Source organism: Danio rerio, chromosome 21 (assembly GCF_052040795.2).
Source record: "Danio rerio strain M-AB ecotype USA chromosome 21, GRCz13ab, whole genome shotgun sequence".
Taxonomy (NCBI): domain Eukaryota; kingdom Metazoa; phylum Chordata; class Actinopteri; order Cypriniformes; family Danionidae; genus Danio; species Danio rerio.
Window position 1 is genome coordinate 42,029,811 of NC_141041.1, and position 27,152 is coordinate 42,056,962.

Consider the following 27,152-nt stretch of genomic DNA (forward strand, 5'->3'; position numbering starts at 1 on the left):
TTGTACAAATGAGCAGGTTGTAATCAGATTAGCCAAATTCATGTAATCATTTTTCTGTGGTATTTGCAAAACAATTCAAAATGTTGACTTTTCATTCCACTATATTTATATAATGTAGTTAAGTAGATAGTACAATAAGAAAGAAAAAAAAGTACAATATATAATACGTAAAATATACAGTATGAATGCCACCTTTGAGCCGCATTAAATAACATATTTTTCCTGTCAGATTCAGCTTCTGTGCCACCTTTTCAGTGTGAATGTTCATCTCTGACCTTGGTGCCAAAAAAATGGAGAATACTATACAATCAATCGTAGGACCAACAAAAGATCAGCAGCTCTTCTAAGTTAGTCACAAGTTTTACGACACAAAGTACAATAAACACCCTCAACATTGATATGCAAAGTGCACAATTTTCCAGGAAGGATGATGAATGAAGACCTATCCATATGGCGTCTGGTAGACGAGGTGATTATAGCAACTCAGATAAATCCAGTCAAAGTTTCACCTCTACAGGGGTTCTCGCCGCTGTGGTCAGCCAAGACAAAGTTTTCTCAGGATATCTAGACATCTACGGGGAAAACTCTCCAGCTCTTCCTGGATTAAAATACCTCACATGTTATGCTCCTGTTTCAGGCGCATGCCGAAAAAATAAACTAGAATTGACTAGGCATTAGAGACTGACTATGAGGCATATGAATCATATGCACATCACTGGAAACTCTAGGGCCTGTAATCAAGAGCAGCCTGCTCGAAAGTGCGGTGAAGAAGGAATTCGAGATACATGAAAGAGGCAGAACAACCACTCTACCAGGCCTGAAAAGAGTGCAGTGAATGAAACTGACGAAAAAAAAAATGTTTGTCCCAGGCAACCATGAAGAAGGAGGGTGGAGGGGGTTATGTCACTCTTTGACCTGCAGACAGAGATTGGTGACATCACTCCCTCGGCTGGTTCTGCCATTGTGCTGTAAGACTAGAGGGGTGGTGAATACCCGAAAGTATTTCTTCAGTCTGGGAATGCGTTGTGAGTATGTGGCTGTGTATTAACATTGGGAGGAGGTTGAGAAGCTGAGAAAATACCCTTATATAGTCATGGTTCCAGCGAGAACCTGGAGTGCATGAGGAAATGACCATGTGCTGCAAGAGAAAAAAATCCTTTTACCTTTTTTTGCATGTGACTATGCCTTCATATTATAGGTTGCACTTCCGTTTCGCAGGTCTTTTATGCATGTAGATATAAAAACCTAAATTACAAGAAACATGTAAGAAACACTTTAGGTGTCTATTGGTAGGCTACTGTACTGTAATTCCACCCTCGTTGCGCTTCATGTTTTAAAATGACATTAGAGACATTTGAGTTCACTGTGTTTAGTTCAAACAGATTACTTTATATACTAGTGTACAGTAATATTCAACATTCATTCATTCATTTTCTTGTCGGCTTAGTCCATTTATTAATCCGAGGTCGCCACAGCGAAATGAACCACCAATTTATCCAGCAAGTTTTTACTCAGTGGATGCCCTTCCAGCCGCAACCCATCTCTGGGAAACATCCACACTCATACATGGACAATTTAGCCTACCCAATTCACCTGTATCACATGTCTTTGGACTGTGGGGGAAACCGGAGCACCCGGAGGAAACCCACGCGAAGGCAGGAAAAACATGCAAACTCCACACAGAAACGCCAACTGAGCCGAGGTTCGAACCAGCCACCCAGTGACCTTCTTGCTGTGAGGCGACAGCACTACCTACTGCGCCACTGCCTCGCCCCTAATATATAACAGTAACCATAATATTGCTGCTTTTGGGCCGACTGATGGTCTGCTGAAAGTGAATTGTTAGTTCTTATAAGTTTTATGTTAATATTAAATGGATAAACTGTAGGACAAATTATCTAACCACATTGTACGCAGTTTTTAAAAAAACTTCCACAATTCAAGCAAAGCATTATGGGGCATATAGGAAAAAGGTGGATGGGTATCAATAAATCAGGCCGCCTCAGAGGAAATACAAGCCACCTGCTGAGCGATCTGCTGTCATTACCACTTCAGTGCAGCATTTAGGAATAATTATTTGTAATTGCAGTGATTACATGGGTTCCACAAGGTTTTCCAGTTTTGAGTTTTCGGTGCAGCAAGTTAGAAGGTCGAGAGGCACAGGGTTTGCACAGATAGGGGGGAGGAAACAAGATTATTCACAACAGAGCACGGATGAAAGCAAATCTCAGTTACTCCGTGGGTTTCTTAAGCAATAATGGGTGGAGAGACATCTGTCATATTGATGATGACACACACACATACACATATATAGAACAGAGCAGACGCTCACAAAAAGTTTCACATATAAGTTCCATTATCCATGAAGAACCTTTAACATCCATGGAATCACAAAAGGTTCTGTATAGTAGTACATATAATATTGTAATGGATCTATAGTGGCGGCAGAGTGGCTCAGTGGGTAGCACTGAGGCCTCCCAGTAAGAAAGTTGCTGGTTTGATTCTTAGCTAGGCCAGTTGTAATTTCTTTTTGGAGTTTGCATGTTCTCCTCGTGTTTGCGTGGGTTTTCTCCGGGTCCTCCCGTTTCCCCCACAGTCCAAAGACATGCACTATAAGTGTATTAGATGAACTAAAATGGCCGTAGTATGCGTGTGTGTAAATGTGAGAGTGTATGGGTGCTTCCCAGTACTGGGTTGCGGCTGGAAGGGTATCTACTGTGTAAAACACATGCCGGAAGAGTTGGCAGTTCATTCCACTTATAAACCAAGGACTAAGCTGAAGAAAAATGAATGAATGAATCTATATAGTTTAGTGACAGTTTTTCAGAATACTACAGTAATTATAAATGGTTCGTTATTCAATTTGAAGAGTTCAAAGTTCTTAGAGGAACCTAAAGTTCTTCTATTACAAAGGAAAAAACACTCTGCACGATTATTGAAATATAATCAATATTGTTATATGACACAGCCTGCAGTTTCATTAAATGAATATACTGCTACTGGTTTACAGCTACTGTACGTAGTTCATGGTACAGTTATAAATTCAGCTTTTCACGGATTCTGAAGCACATATTTTGATTTTCTGGTGTCAAAATAAAAAACAAATTCCATTAATTATTTTTGTAAAAACGTGTTCAATTGAATTCAATAAGTGCTAAAAATCCATAAATTGATCTCTTTTCTATATTCAGTGGAGAAGTGGCCTTGATTTTAATGTACCTGTTCAATAAAAAAAAAGTTCAATACACCAATAGTAAAATGACATTTACTGTTAATTTTTAAGAAATATCAGTAGCATTAGTGTTAAATCTATATGCATTTACCTATATTTTAAATTTGTAATTTAATTACACTGTAAAAAAAATATTCCTGCCTTATATTTTTTAGTTGAATCAAACTTTGAGTCATCGCAACTTTCATCAATCAGACTAAAATATTAAGCTAAAAATTATTAAAATAAAAATACTTAAAACCTGATTAACTTATTGAAATAAGTTAAATCAATTGTCTTGACTTTTTGTCATTAAAGTACAAAAATTTAAGTATTAAGGATTATATTGTGTATTTAAACAACATTCACTACAACAATTTTACAACAATATTATTGAAAATTATTTTCTTTTAAAAAAATTACAATAAAATAATTGTGATTTTTTAAATAAATAATTTCAATGCTTATGATAAAGAAATGTCTGTATTTGAATAATATAAATCAAAAAAACCCAATTTACTTTTTTCAATACATATTCTTGACTGTACATGATTCATCAGTGTATATTATTAAAAAAGGTCATTCTGCCTATAAAATGACTTTTGTCCTCCCTGAAAATCCTGAAATGTCTCACAATGTAGAAGTAAAATGTGAAAAATGTCAACTTTAAACATATCCACTCGAGCTCATACATGTGTGCGCATAAATAACAGCACACAGAGATGCATTACTGCAGAAACGGGGTCACAGGGTCCTCGTGGAGATCAGGTCAAATCCCATCCAGCATCAGCGCTGCTCTGACTCAAACTCTGTCAGCCATAAATACCCTCTCTAGCACTTAATGCTTACTCAAGCTCTCTAGATTCAGAAATACTACACACATTGTGCACATATAAACAGTGTATGTTATATTACTCCTTTTAACAGCCGAGGCTCTTCATGCCTGCACACACACACACACAAGCACACAGTTACATCTGTTTCATTCAGCTAAAGGATGAGTGATGACTACAAAAACTTCATTCTACAAGAGTTTCTATAATTAGGGAACCCACGCCTCTTCAAAGAGCCTATTAATGTAGAACCGGCAGAAAAAAATTGCATCGATTTGAAATACAAAGACAGAAATGCTTGAAATCATTCAACTCAAGGGCCTTATGTGGATTTTTTGAAAGAGAAAGATGAATATCTATTCTTGGTGCATTGTGGATCAGTCCAGCAAAAGAATATAAAGCTATATAAACAGCATACCAAAGAATTTAAAAGAAAAAATGCACTTTAATCTGATTTAAACTCATCAAGAATTCAGAGAAAGATGTCAACCGCTTGATGCCGAGTCTAATTTTAAGTCCAAGATAATTTAGGCGTAACTTCCGCCTCATCCAATCACAGCTGACAAACTCGCATTGTCATTTAAATGAGGCTGTTCGTCTAAATAAAAGAGCGTCGCCACAATTCATTTAAACAAGTTGTGCTCCAGCCATGTGGAAGGAAAAACACAAAGAAAGTGATTAAAGTGCAAGTTAATTCTATGCTTATGGTGCAGCTGCGTGTTTATCCCCAGCCACCGCTGATTAATGCTGAAGTAAATGTCATTCTCAACGAGATCGCATAAATGAGGTTATATAACATTTGAATAATTTGGAAAAAGAATATTAGTGTACTTACACTTCAAAATGGCAGATTTAAAGTGCAAACAGAAACTTTATTTCAATTAAATAAACCTGTATTACAGTTGTTTCAAATGCAGCTAATAGTATTTAGTACAACTGCCTCTTTTTATCCACGTGAACCTCTCAAAACATGTAATACGTCGCATTGACGCATAGCGCAAGCTCTGTGATTGGTCGGCTTGGTAGCACTGACGAGTGTGGGCAGGACCTAGAGCCGCGCGAACCCAATGGAGCGATTATTTACAAGTGTCTAGTCCCGTGAAGGAGCTCCAGATGGAAAGTTTGGCTTTGTGTTTACCTTATGGTTAAAGTTGTTACACATCCGCTGGTTCCTGTCTCAAAATGAGCGAGTTTGAAGCACTTGTACATTAAGAAAACATTCGGAAAAAACAAACACCAGCGAAGAAACTCAACACAGAGGAACATAAACACTTCCCTGCCCCCTAGCATTTCGGAAGTGTTATTGCAGAGCAACAGACAGAGCGCGCAGAAGTATGAATGCACAGCTACGTGTGTTGCATGCGCCATGGGTCACGCCGATGACTTGACGCAGAAGTGTATAAACCAGGCTTTAGCCCTTCCCCTTACCCCTAGCCCTTGTTTAGTGCATTCACATGAGGGAGTAGAGGTGTCCCAATTCTCTTTAGCTTGAAGGCGTAGGGCTAAGGAGAAGGGGTAGATACCCCTTCGAATGGAGATTTTTTAGAGCCACACTCGACACCAGAATACACCAGCCACAACGGCAGCATAGCTGCACCCGGAAGTCAGGGGATCCACAAATTAGTATTTTTTGTCATTTTTACAACAAACAAGCACGTTTTAATACATTCATAACAGTGTTCGTGCTTTATTGTCATGCTTTTCAAAACATACTGACACTCAAATACCCTGTCAGAAAAGTCTAGTGGCTGAGAATGACCTTTTTACATTGTCTGCAATAATGTTAGTGTTGTTTTCTTATGTTTACATTGATAACGCTGGAGTGTAAATGCACAGTATAGTTAGGACCTTATTGCTACATTAGATCGTTATGATAACATAATATATGTCTTCAGTGATTTACTGAAGATAAATACCAAAAAATAATACAACTGGAATAACTACAGCAGTAGCGATTGTCTGATCTCATATGAAGCATGAGCTCATGATGACATATGATGACGTGTGCGGGTGTTGTAGTGGTGTCCCAATTCTTATGCTGCGCTCACACGGAACGTGCGTCAAGCGTGAGTGATTTACATGTTAAGTCAATGCAAACGCGCGAATAGACATCCTGCGGCGCAATACCCGCGAATGGCGCAGCGCGAATGACGCAAATGGCGCGGTGCGAATAGCGCGAATTGCACAGGGCAAATTGAGCATTTTGCGCATTTGACGCGTTTAACGAGCGTTTCGCGCGAATCTTTTGAGTTCGAAAATCTGAACTTCAGCAGACATTCGCGCCATGTTAACCAATCAGAAGCTTGCTCTTGTGGGGGCGTGATTGTGACGTAGAACCTGTTGATGGTGTCCCGGGGGAAATCCTCCAGGCGACACCAACAACAAGTCATCAAACTGGGCTTGGCTCAGTCAGAAGCACCGCTGAAAGTGTCCGTCATCCAGGTTCAGTTTCTGGAGGAGTTAATGAGCTCACAAAGCTGGATGCACCACTGAAAGGATGTAGTGGACTCAGACAGGACCCTAAACGTATCGACGCTGTTTTTCAGCCTTAATAACGCACATAAACACTGTTATTTTCTTAATAAAATCCATGTTAGCCATTTAGCTATGAAGCTAGAGTCACCGGGCAGACAGAAGCCCTGCCCATCATTCGAATCCGTGTCTGTTTTGAAGTGAATTTGACACGCAAATGAAGCGGATTTGACGCGCGAATGAAGCTGTAAACTGAGTAAACTGAAATGTTCACGCGGCAATTTACGTGCGAATAGCGCCATTTATCTGCGCGTTCCGCGTCTGGTGTGAACACAGCATCAGGGATACATTTTTAAGGCCTTCCCCTTTACACTTGATATGAAGGGCCAAGGGGAAGGGGTAGGGGTAAAAAAATAGAATTGTGATTGGGCCTAAGTAATCCATGTCAGATTTACAAAAATGTTGACAGTGCCGTCTTGTAGACTCTTAAATGCACAACGAAACCTTCTCCAAACAACAAATTTTACATTTCTCAAAAATGAGAGGCTTTTATTTTTCCCTCATAGCACATTCCTCATTTTAATGAGGCAGCAATTTCAATTTTTTCAGATTTTATTTACTGTGGTACTTTTTATTTACTGTGTTGTGCTCATATGTTTGTTCTCTTGGCGTCCTGCAGTTCTGAAGTCAACACGACTGTTCTTCTTTTCAGTGTTAGAACTAAAGCTGACCGCTGAAAAAGTGCAGGACATTACCAGAAGCAGATAGTCAGCTGTAAACAAGGTTTGGGGACAGAATCGGCAAACAAAACCAAGCTGACATGCTTGTCTTCAGGCTGTTGCCAAGAAGACCGCCGCTGAACTAATCTGAGGCCTCACATTTGTTTTGGCTTCACTTCACCATGGCGAGGCAAGGTTTCATATGAAATTATTGTTCAATTCCCATTAGATAATCAGGTTGCAAGACACTCAAACGTGTCCTTCTGCGCAAGGCTACAAAATAAATGTTCCAGTTTCCAAGAAGTCTTCGCTTGTTTTATCCCATTACATGTAGTGACACTACGTCTTTGCCTCAGTGACGCAAAAACATATTGCTTTACAAGAGCAAATGCTTTATTTTTAGGCTTATCAGCATGGCTTTTCAATGACCTTTTACAAAGTACCCTTCAGCATACTTAAAACAACGTATATACATCAATTTTTGTATAAAACAAATGTAATGTTTTCAGACACTTAATTGCATTTAGTTTGGAATAGAATTAAAAGGTCTAATAAATAAAATGTATATTAAATGCAATTAACCTAAAGTGTGTCTTAGAACATCTTTTTATGTGTTTAATGTATTTATAAAACATTCTTTATTGCAGATTATATTGAGACCATGTAGTATATAAACATATAAAGCGTGACGTAAAATATATAAAAACAAGTGTCAATAGAAACTGCATTAAACAATGAATTATAAATACGTTAAATACATAAAGAATTCATTCATTCATTTTCAACCGCTTTTCCTGGGCTAGGTCAGGGGGTTGGGGGGTGGTGGGGGTTCGGGCAGCAGTCTTAGGAGAGAACCCCAGACTTCCCTCTCCCCAGACACTTCCCTCAGCTCTTCCGTGGAGATTCCCGAGGCGTTCCCAGGCCAGCCAAGAGACATAGTCCCTCCAGCATGTCCTGTGTCTCCCCCAAGGCCTCCTTCCAGTGGGACATGCCTGGAACACCTCCCTAGGTAGGCATCCAGGAGGCATCCGAAACAAATGCCCGAGCCACCTCAGCAGACTTTTCTCGATGTGGAGGAGCAGTAGCTCTACTCCGAGCTCTTCCTGGGTGATAAGAGCTCCACACCCTATCCATAAGGGTGTGCCCTGCCACCCTGCGACGGAAAACTTATTTCAGCCACTTGTATCTGAGATCTCGTCCTTTCGGTCATGACCTAAAGCTCATAACCATAGGTGAGAGCAGGAACATAGATTGACTAGTAAATCGAGAGCTTTGCCTTTGGGCTCAGCTCCTTCTTTACCACAATGGACCGGTACATCAACCACAATAATTCTGCCACTGCACCACTCCGCCTGTCAATCTCACGTTCCATCCTTCCTTCACTTGTGAACAAAACCACAAGATACTTGAACTCCTCCACCTGGGGTAAGGACTTTCCTCCAACCTGGAGATAGCAAACCACTTTTATCTGGTAGAGCACCATGGCCTTGGACTTAGAGGTGCTATTTCATCCCAGCTGCGTCACACACGGCAGCAAACTCCCCCAGTGCAACCTGAATAATGCATGCTACATAAATAATGTTAGATAAAATATGTACAAAGTTATTTCGTAATTTACTTTAAAATAGAACTAATTTTAAGTAAAACATTTGGGTAATGCTTTATTTTAAACAGTTTTTTTTGTAACAATTCATTTAAAACAACTAATTAATATTAATTAACTGAATGTAGTTACTATATGGTTAGGGTTAGACTGTGGATTAGGGTTAGTTGCATATAATTATCCATAATTAATCGTAATTAGTAAGTGAATCGAACATGTGCATTAAGGGCACCTTAAAATAAATGGTTACCCTCTTTTGTACATAAGTCGGTTAAGTAAAAAATGTGGGTTAAGTAGCTTTGTATTTAATGAGCAATATTTTAATCTGCAAGTATATGTATTTTAAAAAACTTTTACGATTCCAAGTACAGTCAAAGTGCACATTCAGTAATATTAACCACCTTTCTTTTACACAAGTGTACTATTTATAAAAGACTAATGTTTTGGACCAATAGGGTATATGCCAAAATATGCAGAAAGACTTTTAATTTGTCATTAACCTGGGTTAAGCGCTTCCGGGGAACTGTATGCCATTGCAAAATCGTTGCGTTTAAGTCTGTTTTCTTTAAAAATCAGCAATCTCCACTGGCTGAATGATATATGATATAAAATGGATTATAGATTGTACAAGAAGCACTGCATTAAATGCGTTAACCTGCAGATTCTGTCGGCTGTGTGCAAGTAAACAGCTTTTCGTCTTGTTTTACGCTTGAGCAACTAAATAAATGCCAAAGTCTGTTTAAGTGATTGTATTTTAATTACATTACAACATCGATGCTGTAAACGGAACCGTATAAAATGGAAAAAAGTCACATTAACCACTAACTGGAAGTTTATTAGTATGGTAAGAAACAATAGCTACGCATATATACTCTATCAGCAACAGCAAAACAACTGTTAACAATACACTGAAAAAATGCACACCACAATAGCACATTTTGTCCAAAGACAAATAAATTAAGTTAACTCAATTGCTTTTACAAATTTAAGTGGATTAAACATAAAGCAATTAAGTTGTACCAAAGAAATTGCAAGATTTGTCATTTTTCAGCTCATTTAAAATAAGTACTTTGAACAAGCAGCAAAATATAATTAGGCAAGTGTAAGCAGAGCACATTTGAAATGATATTTTACAAGAGGGGCTGGATATTTCCCCCCTAATAAGCAGTAATGTTCCTTGGAAGATTAGCTCGAATGATTCCCAAGTGAAATGCTCTTACTTCATGCTCGATCCCACATTTCATCCGCCCTGGTCTGTGTCATGTGGCCATGATGTCACTGCACAGGCAGGCTGTTCGGTTTTGTGGCAGCTGAGGTCATATTCGCATTCATAGTCAACCATTTTATGCTTCAATACCAATGCTAACAGCTGATTAGCACTCATTTCTTGAGTCACAAGAGACAAGGGCACATCTTGCTAATGGTTATTTCTGATTAGGACTTTCGAATCTTTTCAGGCAGCCATTAAAAAGTGCGGCTGGTCTTTGGGGAGACTGTTAGGCTACTTGAGCTGAAGTGCTCGGTGTGAATAATATGAGCGTTATTCATCTCAAGCAGAAGAATATGGGATCTGTCTTGCAAGGTCAGCACTGTACAAGCCGCAAACAATCGGGCCAGTCATATTATTAACCATTTGTTTTTCCTTCAGGCAACAGTTTGCTGGTTTCTCCCAGATAGATATTAATAGATGATAGACATCTAAATGAGAGATATTAGATCCTTCCATGTGAAGACAATTATAATAGTGATTATGACAATAACTATAAGATCCACACCAATGCATGATAACATTTTGTTTATTGTTATTGTTTATTAAGTGTTTACAGTTGTTTCTCAAAAATGAAATGCTAACGCTCTGAAAGTGTTGAATTTTCTGTCATACAAGATATTCTCTCTTCATTTCCAGTTGAAGGTAAAATTATTAGCCCTGATGTGAAATTTTAATTCTGAAAAGAGGTTTAACAGAAGAGCAAGGCAGTGGCGCAGTAGGTAGTGCTGTCGCCTCACAGAAAGAAGGTCGCTAGTTTGAACCTCGGCTCAGTTGGCTTTCCTGTGTGGAGTTTGCATGTTCTCCCTGCCTTCGCGTGGGTTTCCTCCAGATGCTCAGGTTTCCCCCACAGTCCAAAGACATGCGGTACAGGTGAATTGGGTAAGCTAAATTGTCCGTAGTGTATGAGTGTGTGTGTGGATGTTTCCCAGAGATGGGTTGCAGCTGGAAGGGCATCCGCTGCGTAAAAACTTGCTGGATAAGTTGGCGGCTCATTACGCTGTGGTGACCCCAGATTAATAAAGGGACTAAGCCAACAAAAAAATGACTGAATGAATGAATGTTTAACAGAGCAATACCATTTTTCACAGTTTTTCCTATTTATCAACATTGTCTGATCGGCGTTGTCTGCCTGGCGTGCACGCCACCCTTCCTCTGCTGCTCCATTCATAAAAGCAGAGTATGACCAGATTTTACCATATTTCGCCTAGCCTGCACCATTACCGTAAATACTCTAAAGTTTACAACCATTACATATATTTCTTCTAGAGCAATATTTCTCAAACTTTTCTTATGAAGTACCACCTCAGAAAAAAAAATTCTCTCCAAGTACCACCATGATGACCATAAAGAGATTAATTCCTATTATTGAGAATATTTATTATTGTCAGCCTCTTTAAACATTATAAATAGTTTGAACATTAACACTGTACTTAAAGGTAAAAAATATATAAAAGGTCAACATTTAAAATGTGCTTTTAAAAGTTAATTAAAATGGTAGGCTACTGTTCTTTAAAAGTAAAAAGAAAACTGCTGTACTTAAATGTAAAGTATTTACAAATAGTAACCTACTCTTAAAAACCTGAAAATATTGCTTAGACCTCATAAATATAGGCTATATGTCATCATATTGATATATAAACTGTTTTTGATCAATTTTGAAATATGTTGCATGTACACATGACCTACTTGTATATCTTTAAAATCTAAACATTAACTTGATGATGACTTGGAATTACATATTTAAATTAGAAATTAGATCAGCTTACTTTGCGTCCTTTACAGTACATGTGTAAGAAAAGTGTGTAATCATATGCATAAATACACATCTTGAACATATTTATACGTGATTTATCCATTCATAGGTGCGGAATTTTGGTGATTTTTAATTCTCATCTTTAGTGGACCGTGGAGTTTGTGTTAAACGCACAATGAGACTAACTTTAATTAGGCTATATTCCAGCTCCAAGCTTCAAGCAAGGCAAAGATGCTTGAGTCTATGTTCTGTGTCCCGCGATATTTGAATCACATCCAGATTAATAAGGCTAAATTTTAGGTAACAAATTAATCAAAAGCCTTGCTGCTTTACAAAACAAATAACTTTATATTTTGAATTACATTACACAACTACAAATGCAGTGACTGAAATGCCAACACAACAACACTTGTCTGCAAAAGCGATTCTCTAGTGTGTATCTGCTTTCCAATTGCGCCGCGCGCCTCTTTATTTGGCTTGTGTGTCTGCGCCAAAGCGAGTTGATTTCCATCTGATGACGCGATGAACTAAAGTAAACATTCGATGAACTAAAGTAAACAAAGTAAGCACAAAATGTAAACCACTGTTCTAATAAAAGTCTTGCTTCATGTTAGGCTGCTGATAAGCCTGTCGGGTTTTATTCTGCAATAAAAACTGCCAGGATGTACTTTATCCAACATAGGCTCATTCTGAAAACATAGCCCTATATACATTTCTGGAGATTGCGAATTATGTAGACAGATATACATATCACTGCATTTCATCTTTTAAATGAACACTACGGGGTGGTATGACGCCATTTCTTTTTGCGCTACCAGCTGACTGATTACCTCGTGTTCACGGCATTCCCAGTGTTAACAGTTTGTCAAGTAGCTCACTGCGTACATTGGTGGTCTAGTGATGCAGAGAGATGACTGCAACGATGGGGTTTGAAAACAGCAAAGAATGTTTCCAGAAAGCAGGCAAGACAAAAAAACAAAAGCCAAAAAAAATTTAGAAATTAGAGGATGAGAATGTTGAAAAAACTAAAACCGTGGAAAAAATTATTTTCTGGATTTTTAAAAAAATATATGGGCTGCGTCCGAAACCGCATACTTCCATACTATATAGTATGCTAAAATCATTATGCGAACCGAGTAGTATGTCCGAATTCATAGAACTCGAAAATCAGTAGGCGAGAAGTACCCGGATGACTTACTACTTCTGGCGAGATTCTGAAGTGCGCATCCCATGTACGCTGCTCTATCCCATAATTCCCCATGAGAGAATTCATGAATGGAAGTGAGGCGACGCAACAGACGCAGGTAGGTCACGTGACCATGACAAAATGGCGGATGTAGTACGTCCGAATTCCATTAATACTTTTCACATTCATACTGTATAGAACGTACTTTTCTAACGGCCGAGTAGTACGTTTAAATGTCTGGAGCCAGCACCTAAGCTTTTTCACTCATCATAGCACACATGCTGCTGATGATGTGACAATAAAAGTGATTTGATTTGATTTTCAAATTACGCCTCTTGCATCTGGTACAGTCATGATTAGCTAGTTAGTTTATTCAACAATGCATGGTACTATTACAGTTCAGTGGCAAGTTACATTCATTGTTGTTTGGGAAGCACACCCGACAAGTTTTAAACCACCCCAATCCAAATTAAATTTGAATTGAATTTGGCTCACTCATTCAAATTGCTATGGTACATGTGACTGTTTTATTCAGATTAGAATCTGAATGTCAAAAAGACATGAAATACACGTCAAAAATTTGAATCGATTTGATGTAAATTGGGTATCATGATGTCAAAATGACATGAAGTTGACATCTAACATTGGCATCAATGTCCAATAACTATCATGTGGTTGATTTTTGAAGTGTTTTTTTTTTGTTAATTCGGTGTTGTTTTGACGTCAAGGTAGTTTACATACATTTTAAGGATACAAACTCAGTGTAAATTTGGAGCTTTCAGGTGAATAACAAGTTTCTTATAGTAATATTTGTGTCGTTATTTTGATGGTCAAAAGGGAATCATTGTGTGGATGTCAAATAGACGTCAAGGTTTCGACATCAAATCTATTCACATTTTTGACGTTTTTTTTATGTCAATGTCAATTTGGTGTAGTTTAGGTGCTTGCTGGCTATTTACATTCATTTTGAAAGGTTTTTGAAGCAGCAACTTTGAGGGTCTCATTCCATAAACACCCAGAAACATGTAATTTAAAAACCGAATCTCTAAAAACTCTCATACTTCTCTAAATATTTTCTAAAACATGTTTTCTGAGAAAGACAGAAAGTCATATTCATTTGGTACAAGATGAGATCATACAAGCAGATTTTTTTTTTTTTCATTTTTAGGGGTTGAGCATCTCTTTAACACCAGCTGAACCAAATATAGATGTTAATATTGGGCCAAATCCTCAAAAAGCATATTTCACGAACATGCTCTGAAAGGATCCACTTAGCTCTATGGCATAAAAAAGCAGCATAATTCAACAGCACTCGCACCAAATATAGCGGCACATCTGCAGATGATGGAGGCCACTGTAATGTTCATGACAGCTTTTTCGCACCTGGACAACTGGAGGCTTTACGCCCACGTGGAGTACAGGTTCCAGTTGTCGTCCGCGTTGTCATTTAGTGGGTGAAGTCAAGCTTCTCTGACATTTGCCTTATTGAAGTGTAGATCTGTGCCACCTGCTTTTATGCACATGCAATTAGAGGCTTCAGTGGGAGGGCAGAGGACCTGCACATCACTGTTGCCAAAGAGAAACTGTCACGCAGGTGAAAAAAAACTCACCTGTCCATATACAAACACTGCTGCAGGGATGACGGATTTATGTAGGCCAAGCTATATAAAGTAACGCACTGGGGTGTGTTTCCCTAATAACGATGCAACTTGTGGCTGAACTATCATAGTTCGATGCATCGTTTGAGAAAAGAACGATGTAGTGATGAGTGTTTTCCAAAACCCATAGTTTCTCCGTCGCAGATCCATCATTTGAACCACGTTAACGTAAAATGCCCATATTGATGCTCTAAACGGGGTGAAGTAACAACTTCTTTAGAGAAGAACCCCATCATTTCTTTGTGCAAATGATATTGTTTTACCAATATTAGATTTGGTAAAAACATGAACTCGCTTTCCATATCAATTGAAATATGTGTAAATAGCACTTATAGGGTCTTTGTTTTCATTACAAATATTTATTGCAAACATTACATTATTAGTCTATTCTAAAACATCAAATTACTTACAAAAGCTAACACATATTTTGATATCATATACAAATCATATAAATAAATAAATAAGTAAATAATGAGGCGATTTATAAAAAAATGACATTTAATATTTATGAGGAAATGAAAAAATTCTACTTTAATAATATTAATGATGATGATTATTATTATGATGATTATTATTATTATTATTATTATTATTATTATTATTATTATTATTATTATTGTTATTATTATTAAGTAAGATATTGTTTATTTTATTTTACTGAAAAGTCCACTTTTACAATTTGACACGTGCAAACCACTGTTGAAATGTTCAAACCAACAGGACCATGTCACATACAGCACATATATTTAATAAATAACCTACTTTAAATCAAAAGCATTGCCGTATGCTATGTTTTGTTTTCACATGCTTTGGAGACTTCCTAAATTCTGCTTTTAAATAATAGGTCACCTATAGCATTCGTCATGAGCCACGGCTGTGTTCAAAATGGCATTAATGTTTTTAAAGTGCACTGCGAAGGGAGTGCATTCGAAAACATAAAGATCGCAAAACTGAACTGTAAAAATGTGTTGAAAGCAAATTATACCTAAAAGAGATGAATTTAACGCTTTTAAAAAAAAATAATTCCAAGTTTAAATGTTAGAATGTTCTAAATGAATAGAGCATAGAGGGATAAGTGGGAATAAAACACAGCTAGGAACTGTTTCAAACAGCTCCAGAGGTGTAGATGCAAGCATAGAAGTTTGTGAAGCAGTTTGCAAATGTTCGTTGGAAAGACGGATTCGGGAAACGCCAAATTAACAAACTATGTTTGTAACGACACAACTTGCAACCTAAGTTTTTAAACTAATTTAAAATGGCATCTTTGGATATCTTTTCTGCTGAAGATACTGATTTTTTTTTTTTTTTTTTTGGCGACTGGTCTAACCTGATTCAATGTTTTATGTTAAGCTAAACTAAAAATACTCCTGCCAGACATGGTAAAAAAAATGGTAAGACTCAGCTGCTTAACTTTAGGGGAGTTGTAAAATAAGCCTATTTTCAAAAATAAGTGTAAAGTTCATTTAACAATTAATCTACAAACTGTACTAGTATATATTGTCATGCTAGTAGCAAAAATACTCTCCGATATGTTTTGTTCACATTTTACTAGGGATGTAACAATATTGTAAATACCGTCATACCGCAATAGTAATTTTTGTTCAGTATTACCGTAGGCGCATGACTCAATAAAACTATATTTCTGAGAAAAGTTTGCTTAGGCGAATGAAGCGAATGGGAGGTAGCGGGAACTACAATTCCCATCAGCCTAGGCGTGGCCATCATCCTTTGCGGTCTGTTGTCACTACAGATCCAGTAATGCGGAAATGGAGTGTGTTGCTAGTAGCGTGGAAGAAAAAGAGCTGGAAATGATCGAACCTAAAGCGGGTTTTAAATCGGATGTGTGGAAGCATTTCGGTTTCTTTCTAAAAAGATACGAAAAAGGAGAAAAGGTGACAGACAAAGACAAAACCAGTATGCAGGCACTGCCAGACTGTGGTGAAATATAAGTCAGAGAATACGACTAAAAACAGTCATGGGGACTGCAGAACACAACACACTTGTTAGATTGATGCAGACATTGACTTGTACCGCAAAGAAACCTCTATCTCACTCATGGCTTGTCCTCTCAAGTGGTGGAAAGACAATGCACAACCTTACCCACTGCTGTCAACCTTGGCTAAATCATATCTCTCTGTCCCAGAAACCTCAGTCCCAAATGAGAGGTTTTTTTTTTTCTGTTGCAGGGGACATGGCCAGAGATCCCAGCTTTTACCAGATTATAATTATATGATAATTTTCCTTAAAAAACCCATCTCTATCTAAGTGAGTGAGTGATTAAATGTTGAATGTGAAGAGTTTTCAACAATACTAAATTGAAACTTTATTTTTTTATATGATTTAATAGTTTTTTGTTATTAAAATTGAAAAATTTAAGTTCCTATTTCAAAACTCACAGTTAGATGGCTAATTTGTATGTCATTGATATGTTCAGTGCTAGGGTAAATAAACACTTTTGGCACTTTTTTCGAGTCTTTTCATTAGTCTTGTTTTTCCTAGAAATTATTCAATAAATACCGTACCGTGCCATTCATACCGAGGTATTATCGTGCCATGAAATTCTGATACCGTTACATCCCTACATTTTACCCAAATTTAGGTTGAAATAACCCAGCATTTTAGAGTGTAAATACTAGCATATTGCCCAGATATTTCTAATATGTATGCATTAGACTTAAGTGCTTGTTTTTTGTTTCACTTTTTAGTGCTTTTTTTAGCTACTAGTACTTATTAACTAGATACTAGTACTTATTCATTAAAGATCAGTATTTATTGATTAATTACTGGCACTTATTTGGTATATTATTAATCTTTTCAGTAATGTATTAATGTAATAACAATAAAACTTAATCATTAGACACTATGCATATTAATTATACATTTGTACCTATTAAATAGGCATTAATACCAGTATTTATTTCTTGTTTATAACATACTACTGCTTGTTCTAAGTAATCATACCTATTAAAGTACTTCAATGTGTAAATGCACTGTAATAAAGACACAGCTCTTCAATGAATAGCACTGAAAACCACACAAGGACAACATATTTATAATGTGTTCAGAATATGGTTGTCTTGTGCAGTTGATGCATCAGGAGGGGGTCTGCAGCTCGCAGAAACGCTGTGTTCTTCTCCTCTTGGAGGTGACTGTAAAAAGCCCCAGGAGGAAGGCGTGAAAGCCTCCAGAACAAGCTCGGCTCCATATGGGCAGCGAGAGCTCCAAGACAAGCTCTTGCAGAGTGACATTTAGCCAAGAAGTGCATGTGAAAGCATGACCACTGAACTTCTGTGCTGGATTCCAAATGCCAGTGTGTCCATTTATTGTGCAGTCCCGCAGACCATGCAAAGAGAGTAAAACGGGAACATATCAAGTGCAAACGGCTTTATACTGAAAACTTGACTTTATCAGGACTGGTTGACATTTAAGCATGAAAGGTTAAGGGGGGGAAATTGGTAAATAGACGATTTAATAAAAAAAGGTGTATTGCACATGCTCTTGGTTTAGGAAAGACACACATTATTGCTACTATAATATTGTAACTGTAATATTGGATCAAATTCTTTGTATTCTATGTATAAATGAACACAATCGAAGGTAAAATTATTAGCTCCTCCAAAGATTTGAATTGCTTTAAAATAAATAAATAATAAATAAATATTTAAAAAAATAAATAAATATTAATAAATATAAAATATTTAGTTTAATACATTTTCTCTACACCTTTCTAAACATAATAGTTTTAATAACTAATTTCTAAAAACTTATTTCCTTTGTATTTTCCAAGATGACAGTGCGTAATATTCAACCCAAGCTCATTCTGAAAACGTACCGCTATATACATTTCTGAAGAGCGATAAATACGTCCCAAGAGCAACTTTTTTGTTGCAATTTTTGTTTTCGCAAATCCACCAGAGGCCGCTGTGTATGCTTTTTGAGATCTTACATTTCTGGCGAGTGTCATGTTCTGTTCACTTGTAAATCCACCAGAGGATGTTGTCGAGTGACTATTGACTGATCGAATGACTGTCCGATCGACTAACTCACCCAACCTCTTTCCCTAAACCCAACCAATAGTGTTTTCAAAACCCTCCACCCTCTTCCCTTACCCCAACGACAGTTTTAAAAAAGCAATCCAGAAAAAGAAAAGCCTTCACCTGATTTTTACCACATTTTTCTGGTTTTACCACATTCTCACCCTGTTATTTACTTGATTGTTTTATTTTTTGGCTTCTGTTTTTGTCTTACCTGCTTTCTGCAACTGTTCTTTGCCAGACTTGAACCCCGTCTTTGTGGTCAACTTCTCTCTGCATCTCAAGTCCACCGACCTACATGGCGAGCTAATGGGACAAACTGATGACATTGGAAGAGCCATCCATACGGAGGCAAGCAGTCTGCTGGTAAACGTGAAAAGCAACTGCGTCATACCGCCCCATAGCGTTCATCAGCCATATGTACTTTTGGCTACATTTTCAGAATGAGCCTATGTTGATAATATTTTACTAGTTATTTTGCAAGATACTAGTATTGGGCTTAAAGTGTAATTTAAAGGCTTAACTAGATTAATAACTGTGCTAATCAGGCAAGTCATTGACCAACACTTTAGTGTAAAAAATTGCTGTAAAATTTACCGCATACTGTATAGTTCAACAACCTCCGTTTCTTAGGGTGCTTTCACACCTGCCTTTTTTAGTTTGATTGAATCGTACTAGAGTTCGTTTTCCCCTTTTGGTACAGTTCGTTTGGGCAGGTGAGAATGCAGCAATCGTACTTGAGTGCACACCAAAAGCAGACCAAATAAGCATACCGAGACCTGCTTGAAGAGGTGGTCTCGATACGCTTTCAAACGAACCCTGGAATGGAGAATATGATCCGTACTAAAACAGGTCCAACCGCAAAAAGTACTGCGCGTTTTGGACTAATTCAGCTGCCGTAGGCCGATGTGCTGTGCATTATGGGATATGGAGGAAAAATATTTGACAGTGCTTTACCAACAGAGAGAGAGAGAGGGGAAAACATTACCTGATGGATCGTTGGTAATATTTCCGCAAGATGACCATGTCGCAAAATTTAGCTAAATTAATTCACGTCTCCTCCTGAAGTGACGAGCGATGCATTAAACACCGTTTTCCAGCCGCGGCCGCGCTTCATTTTCGTAATGTATAGTTTGTCTAAAGCAGGGATACAATTAGCCAGCGCAGTCATCCCTCCAGAGTAAAAGGTTTTGTTTAACTGCGGGAGTTCACTGGCATTTTCCTGCACGTGAATTCTGACCAATCAATAAGCTGTTTAGGAAATATGTTCAACAACATCTGGCCAATGAGACATGTGGATTTTGCCAGATGACTGGATTTTGGTTCGTTTCAACTGGTTCGGACCAAAGCCAGCAGTGTGGTGTAAAACGACCCAAAGACGGCAGAAGATGCAACAATGTATCATTTATTACCCTTGGTCCGGACCAAATGAAGCGAACTACAGATGTGAAAGCACCCTTATTTTTTTTGTCAGATTGGCCAAAGTGAAGCACTGACTCTTACGCAAACATAATTACACTGTTTGCTTACTGCTGCTTGAGTTCCACTTAAAAATAAAATTAAAAATGTTCCCAAATCACACCATGTAAACACACACATCTCACTCTCAGCCGCTTTCCAAAACAATTCACTGGATGATAAACATGGGCAGTCATTCTTTCAGTAATTTTGTGATGGTTAATTAATCTAATGCAGACGTTGTTTTGAGTTGTTTGGTCTGGTTAGTTTGGCATGAGTACAGAAATGCAAAGAGGCATGAAGGAAATCCACACCCTTATATAACTCATTAAATTCAAGGTAAAAATAAAATAAAAAGAAATCATCCTGATCATCCTCGTTGTGCCTTTGTGATGGTAAATTAATAAGAAATAAATATTTGGGAATTTAAATAGACACTTTATTAGGTGCAGATGTTAAACTGATAATTAATACAATTAGAAATCAGTCGATGTATCATTGCAGCAACTTAAAATAGGGAGTAAATAATGAGCTAATTTAAATTTTTAGTTTTAAACCACTGAAGGGATACCTAGCTAAAATGGAGCTAAAATTGAAAACTCTGAGTAACTTACTGCAATTTAGACTTAAGTTGTTCCAGATTTCCCTTGTTGGCTTAAAACAAACAAACAAACAAACAAAAAAATAGAGAAAAGCATATTTTGAAAAGAGTAACTTGAAAATGTACGCACTTAGGGCACGGCTGAATTTCCTTTTTGCTATTTTAAGGATGAGCAAAAAGTCTGTGCACCCAGCGCATGATTCGCTAAGATGTCTAAAAATGTTGCTGACTAAATAATCGATTTTCCCTGTTGACCAACATCTGTTTGGTTTCCAACATTCTTCAAAACACATTTATTTATATCTGACTAAAGAAAGAAACACTTTTAAGTTTAGAACATTTTCAGGTAAATCAAATAACGACCCAGGCTCATTAGAAATTTGTGCCTGAGGCTACATGTTTGCAAAACTTAAAATATGTTGATTCGGTTATGGTTTATTGCACACTTCCGCAGGAGGGCGATGTCTACATTTTTGCGAATTTGAAAAATGCTGTATGTCTTGTTGTCAGTTTTAGATAAATGTCCTTCTTGTACACAACGACAAGAAGCCGCGGAAGTATAAACTGGCCTTAAGCAATGACAGAATTAAATTTTTTGACTGAACCGTCCCATTAAAATAAAACACAATGAATGTAATATACAATAACAATTAAATAAAAAAGTCTGTTAAATCACGTAAAATGGCTAATAATGCTAATTTAACCAATAAGCTGTCATTAAATAGTTAAATAGCATCTCTAAAGCAGCAAATGGTCTATACAGAGAAGCAAGTTTTAAGTCAACATCTCTGTCCATTTTCATGAATGGCTCATATAGCATCACTTAAAGGCATATTTGTAAAAATGCAATGATCAATCCTCTCTGAACATCGAGTCCTCTTACAAACTCTGTGATAAATGCGAGTCATTATCGTCGACTGCAGTCTACAGCTTGCCTCTACAATGCTGACAAAAGCCTGAATCAATCAGCTTGATGGCACATAAAACCCAGTTATTAGCCACAAAGCACTAATCAAAAAGGTAGGTTACGCTACTAAAAAACATGCAGCGTTTGACATCCAAGTCTTTTCACAAACCAGACCCACTGAGGTTTTCACCACCATTGATATTTTTTTTAATCATTGCACAATAATCTAACCATGTCTAGCAGTCAACACACTCCTGTCTTCAGCTGCCATGAATGATAAACCATTTTCTATTTTGAAGCAGAGAAATATCGAGAGAGAGAAAAACTAATCTGAGTCAGTGCTTTAAATAACCCAAGGATTGCCTGCTGTTACTGTGTAAAATGCGAAGCGAAAACAACACCCGCTTGAGGTGTAAAGAGACAATCATGAGGTGCAATGAAGAGCGTCTCTGATATAAACCTACAAGGAATGATTGCGATTGGCTGAGGAAATATTTGTGCAATCAATTAATGAACTCGCCAATAATTATATGTGACAACAAGTCCTCAGCAATAGGATTTTGGGTGAACAGACTCTCATTGGAGGGACAGAAATCTGTCAGATTGGATTAAAAAATAGCATCGGTTGTGTTCCAAAGATTAAGTAATTTCTTATGGGCTTGGAAAGACATGAGGGAGAGTAAATGATGGCAGATTTTTGATTTAGGGGTGAACTAACCCTTTTAAGCTTCATTTGTTGGTGGGTGATTTGTAACTCCATTCATATGTCATAAAAGTTAAAAACTTCACATGATCGTGACTAAAAAATGCAACTAGTGTGGTCTGATTTGCGGATAAATTATGCTTGTGAGCTGGATCTTTTTCGATGATCAAAAACGTGCATGAAAGCTGTTGCCACACTCTCAAAACAAGCTAACTTAGCAGGTCAATTATGTTTAATTAACGTAATTGAGATGAATTAAAATCATATGTTTTTCTTCCTTATGATTTAAGCAAATACAATTCAATCAGTCTAACAAGCAATAAAAAAATCCAAAATGAATCAGAATCAAATTAAATCAAAGCTGTGAATGACAGCATGACTCAATCTAGATATCTGTATTGATACCCAACAATTATTTTAACATTGATTAATGGTGTATTCACACAGCAATTGTTATGTTTTCATCTACCTATTTTAAGGTCCATTTTTAAATAATGAAAACAGTTTTACAAAATAAGTTCCTTGACCTAGGAAAAAACTCATGTGATTTTGCCTCAATAAATGATGTGATTGGATAACTAGACCAACCAGAGGACAATGACTAAATAATAGAGACAATAATGGTTTGTAGGGATGTAACGATTACCTCAATTCATGATTTAATATGATTCTTTTTCTTAACTAAATGAGTTGAGATTTTAGAAATAAACACCTGTCTTTTTATTATTTTAATTGATTTGTAAAATACAAACATCTTTTTGCCAAATCACAAGACTAAACTGTGATGTCAAAACAAATTCTTAATCAAATTTAAAAGATAACATACAAATTAAATAAGCAATTTTAATTTAAACAAACTAAGACTTTGTCTACTTCTCTTAGCTATAGGATGCAAATGCATTATTTATTTATTCATTCATTCATTTATTTCTTCATTTTCTTGTCGGCTTAGTCCCTTTATTAATCCGGGGTAACCACAGCGGAATGAACCGCCAACTTATCCAGCAAGTTTTTACGCAGCGGATGCCCTTCCAGCCGCAACCCATCTCTGGGAAACATCCACACACACATTCACACACACACTTATACACTACGAACAATTTAGCCAACCCAATTCACCTGTACCACATGTGTTTAGTCTGTGGGGGAAACCGGAGCACCCGGAGGAAACCCACTCGAAGGCAGGGAGAACATGCAAACTCCACACAGAAACGCCAACTGAGCCAAGGGTTAAAACCAGCAACCCAGCGACCTTCTTGCTGTGAGGCGACAGCACTACCTACTGCACCACTGCCTCGCCCTCATTCATTCATTCATTCATTCATTCATTTATTTATTTATTTTAAGTACCAATAGTATGTCAGCATTTTCTGTCAAAAAATGAGATCTCTGCACATTCAGATCCCCTTATGATGGAAAATAATAATAACAGTTTCAACCATTCATTTTCCTTTTATTTATCAGGGGTCCCCACAGCAGAATAAAACCACCAACTATTCCACCATATGTTTTATACAGCAGAAGCCCTTCTAGTCCCAACTCATTACTGGAAAACACCCATTCACACACACTCATACACTATGTCCAATTTAGTTCACCCAATTCACTTATAATGCATGTCTTTGGACTGTGGGGGAAACTGGAGCACCCAGAGGAAACCCACACAAAGACGAGGAGAACATGCAAACTCCACACAGAAATGCCAACTAGCCCAGCTGGGACTCAAAGCAGCAACCTTCTTAATTGGGGTTTTTAATGACCAAAGATAGTCAGGACCTCAGATTAACGTCTCATCCGAAAGACAGATGTTTAACAAGTTTCAAGCAAAAATTTACTTTATTTTGACATATTATTTCTGACAACAAGACAATATGCTTTTCTCGTCTAGAAAATGCTTCTTGATTTAAGAATTTGTAGATATTTGGACTAGAAACAGCTACTAGAAGGGCATTTGCCGTGTAAAACATTTGCTATTCAAAGGAAAATGAATGAAAAGAAACGACAAAAAATCTAAGTAAGGATTTATTTTTTTATTTTTTATTTTTTGCAATCAACAACTGATTTTAAAAAATATTATCTTGATAAGTGCCAATTCTCAAGCAATATATATTACATTTTTTAAAAATTGCTTGAATATTTCAACTTGAAAAAAACACAACAAATCTACTGATCCTCGAAATCCTTTCTGAAGTGTTTCCAGGATCAGTGGCAAGAGTGGAGCTTTCATCAGCCTCTCAAATGTCAGTGCATGCGTTGGCCTGCAATCTTTTGACTAGAAGCCCTGAAAGGGCCATCTGTGTGGACAGTGCTGCCGTGACCGTCCAGATGTCCGCCAGCGAGTGGGCCGATCGCACATCCGCAGGGGTCACTTCCACTTCATCAATAAAACCCACAAAGGAAACGTCTCTGCGAAACAATATGGTGGACCTGGCAGATGCAGCTGTGAGTAAGACAGCATTAACAACAAAGGGATGATCAGGAATAGCCTGATGCTCCAGTCAACCCACTCATCCCAACATAAATCCAGCACACATCTGTCCACTCACAAATGTTTTGTTAATGATTTACAATCACTTCAGTAAAAAAAAAAGAACAATACCCACGGGACGTTTGATTAACTCAGACATAGTAAAACTTTTAGATTGGCCGGCTAATACAGCTGTGTTGCTTTAGTGTTGTACAGCCAACACATTTAAGACCTTGTAAAAAACAGCCATGCAAATTTGAAAGAATTGTACAACTTTATGGAAATGGCACTGGAAGTACCAGCTCTTTCAGTGCAGGAGGGCTTGTAAAGCTAGTGAATGAATCATCTCTGGCTCTTTGTGATTGTGATAATATAATTAAAATTGAGTCGGAACCACAAAAAACATGATTCACCACAATGTACGGGATTATGGGTGACTGAACGAGGTATTATTCTCTCACCATATCTGGTATTTTCCTCAGACGATAACAGGAAATGGAGTACTGAGTCACAGCCTCATTCCATTTCTTACAGCATGGTTTTTCTTTTAGAAAGTAATGGGACATTTGGGAATTTTTCCTTTCAGTTTTAAAATATGGCGTCTATTATGAAAATGAACTGTGATTTATTGTAAAGAATGAGCACTTCTGAACCTTAAAGGGATAGTTCGATTTGACTCATCATTTACTCACTCTCTGTATATTTCAAAATGGAGTTTTCTCTTGAAGGATGTTGGTAACCAGACTAATCTCATTGATATGCATTTTTGTTAAATCTTTACTTGCTACTTAAGTTTATTCAAACAGTTTATTAATTACTGTTTCTTAACAAACTTAAGTACTCCTTTACAATGTAAACTGAGTCGACAGCCTCATTCCATTTTTTACATGTTTTTTATGAAGTAATGGGACATTTGGGAAATTTACTTTTCACTTTTAAAATATGACTTCTGTTAAGAAAATAAACTGTGATTTATTTTAAAGAATCTTAAAGGAATAGACTTAGACCTAAAACAACAAATTTACTCACCTTCACTTACTATGCTTCAAAACAGCATGAGTTTTCTTTATTTGTTGAACACAAAGATCTTTTAAAGGATGTTGGTAACCAGACTAATCTCATTGATATGCATTTTTGTAAAATCTTTACTTGCCACTTAAGTTTATTTAAATAGTTGATTGGTTACTGTTTCTTAACAAACTTAAGTACCCTTTTAAAGTGTGAACTGAGTCAACAGGTAAGCCCATCAAAAAGGGTTACTGTCATGCCTGTCAACACTGGGAAGTAAAAATAACAGATACTGCCCATGTTATATTTCTTTCAAAGTGTTTTCATGCCTAAATAAAATGAAAGCACAGTGCAGATTCACATTTAAGAGTAAGGGGCGTCCCCTGGTGGTTCGGCGGTAAGGGGTATGTGAGGATCGGCTCTTTGATGTTTATTGCCACCCTTCATAGAAAGGTTAAAAATACAAGAGATATATTTTTTGTTTTTGGTATGATAGCAAGATAGAATTGTAAAATACAGAAGAATCCCGGGAAATATGGGAGGGTTGACATGTATGGGTACTGTACCTTTTAAGGGCCTACTAGTGCCTAGGCCCGTTTCCCGGATCGTTTGAGAAGTGTGAGTGCGCTGAATCGGGCTTAAGCACAGTTCACTTGGCCGGCCCTGGCCCGGTTGGAAGAGGTGGTTCTGAGCACGGTTCACTTGGGCTTTTGTAGTGTCGGTATGTTTGTAGTGTGAGTGCAAAAAGCGCCAAAGCCCGAAACTGAAAGCGAGACGTGTCTTTTAAGGCACTGTTTCATATGAATTTATTAGTCATTCTTACTGTTCAGTGAGCGAAAACTGCCGTAGCTTATTAAAGACGCAAACCCCTCACTGCACGACAGCTGCGCACCTTCAGCAGACCTCCTCATTCCTGCAGCACGAGAGCTTTATGATTATTTATGAGCGCCAAAAGTGACGGATCTGTTCGGCGAAATATCTGACTGCGTGTCATGGCATCCCTAAGGACTGTTTGGCGAAACATTTGATTGCATTTCACTGCATACCAAACGACTGAAACGATATAACTAGAGAAATCTCCACTGTGCTGCTGAGTGAGAGCGCTTCTCATTGAACAGCGCAGCAGCGATGACGTAAGCGTGTCGAGGCCCGATTGTGGTGTGAGTGCGGGCCGTCGGGGGAGACGGGAGGGGGGACAAGCGTGCTTTGGCCTGGTTCGAGGCAACTGTACCTATTGTGAGTACGGCCTAAAACAAATTTCTGCACATA

The 27,152-nt window shown here is 37.5% G+C and overlaps 1 protein-coding gene and 2 long non-coding RNA genes across 26 annotated transcripts in view; 1 reads left to right on the forward strand and 2 right to left on the reverse strand.

The window, feature by feature from the left end:
• The window catches only part of LOC147832006 (uncharacterized), an 80,195-nt gene extending 59,341 nt beyond the window's left edge, over positions 1-20,854 (forward strand). Inside the window, exon 3 of the long non-coding RNA XR_015520639.1 lies at positions 18,981-20,854. This is a non-coding gene — a long non-coding RNA (uncharacterized LOC147832006). The remainder of the gene's footprint in view (positions 1-18,980) is intronic.
• The window catches only part of dbn1 (drebrin 1), a 175,742-nt gene that overhangs the window by 102,417 nt on the left and 46,173 nt on the right, over positions 1-27,152 (reverse strand). The window lies entirely within an intron of this gene.
• Positions 7,123-18,354, reverse strand: LOC147838939 (uncharacterized). The gene is made up of 3 exons (XR_015520610.1): positions 17,585-18,354; positions 13,785-15,094; positions 7,123-10,557 (listed from the first exon to the last, which is right to left on the reverse strand). It is a non-coding gene; the product is annotated as an uncharacterized LOC147838939 (long non-coding RNA).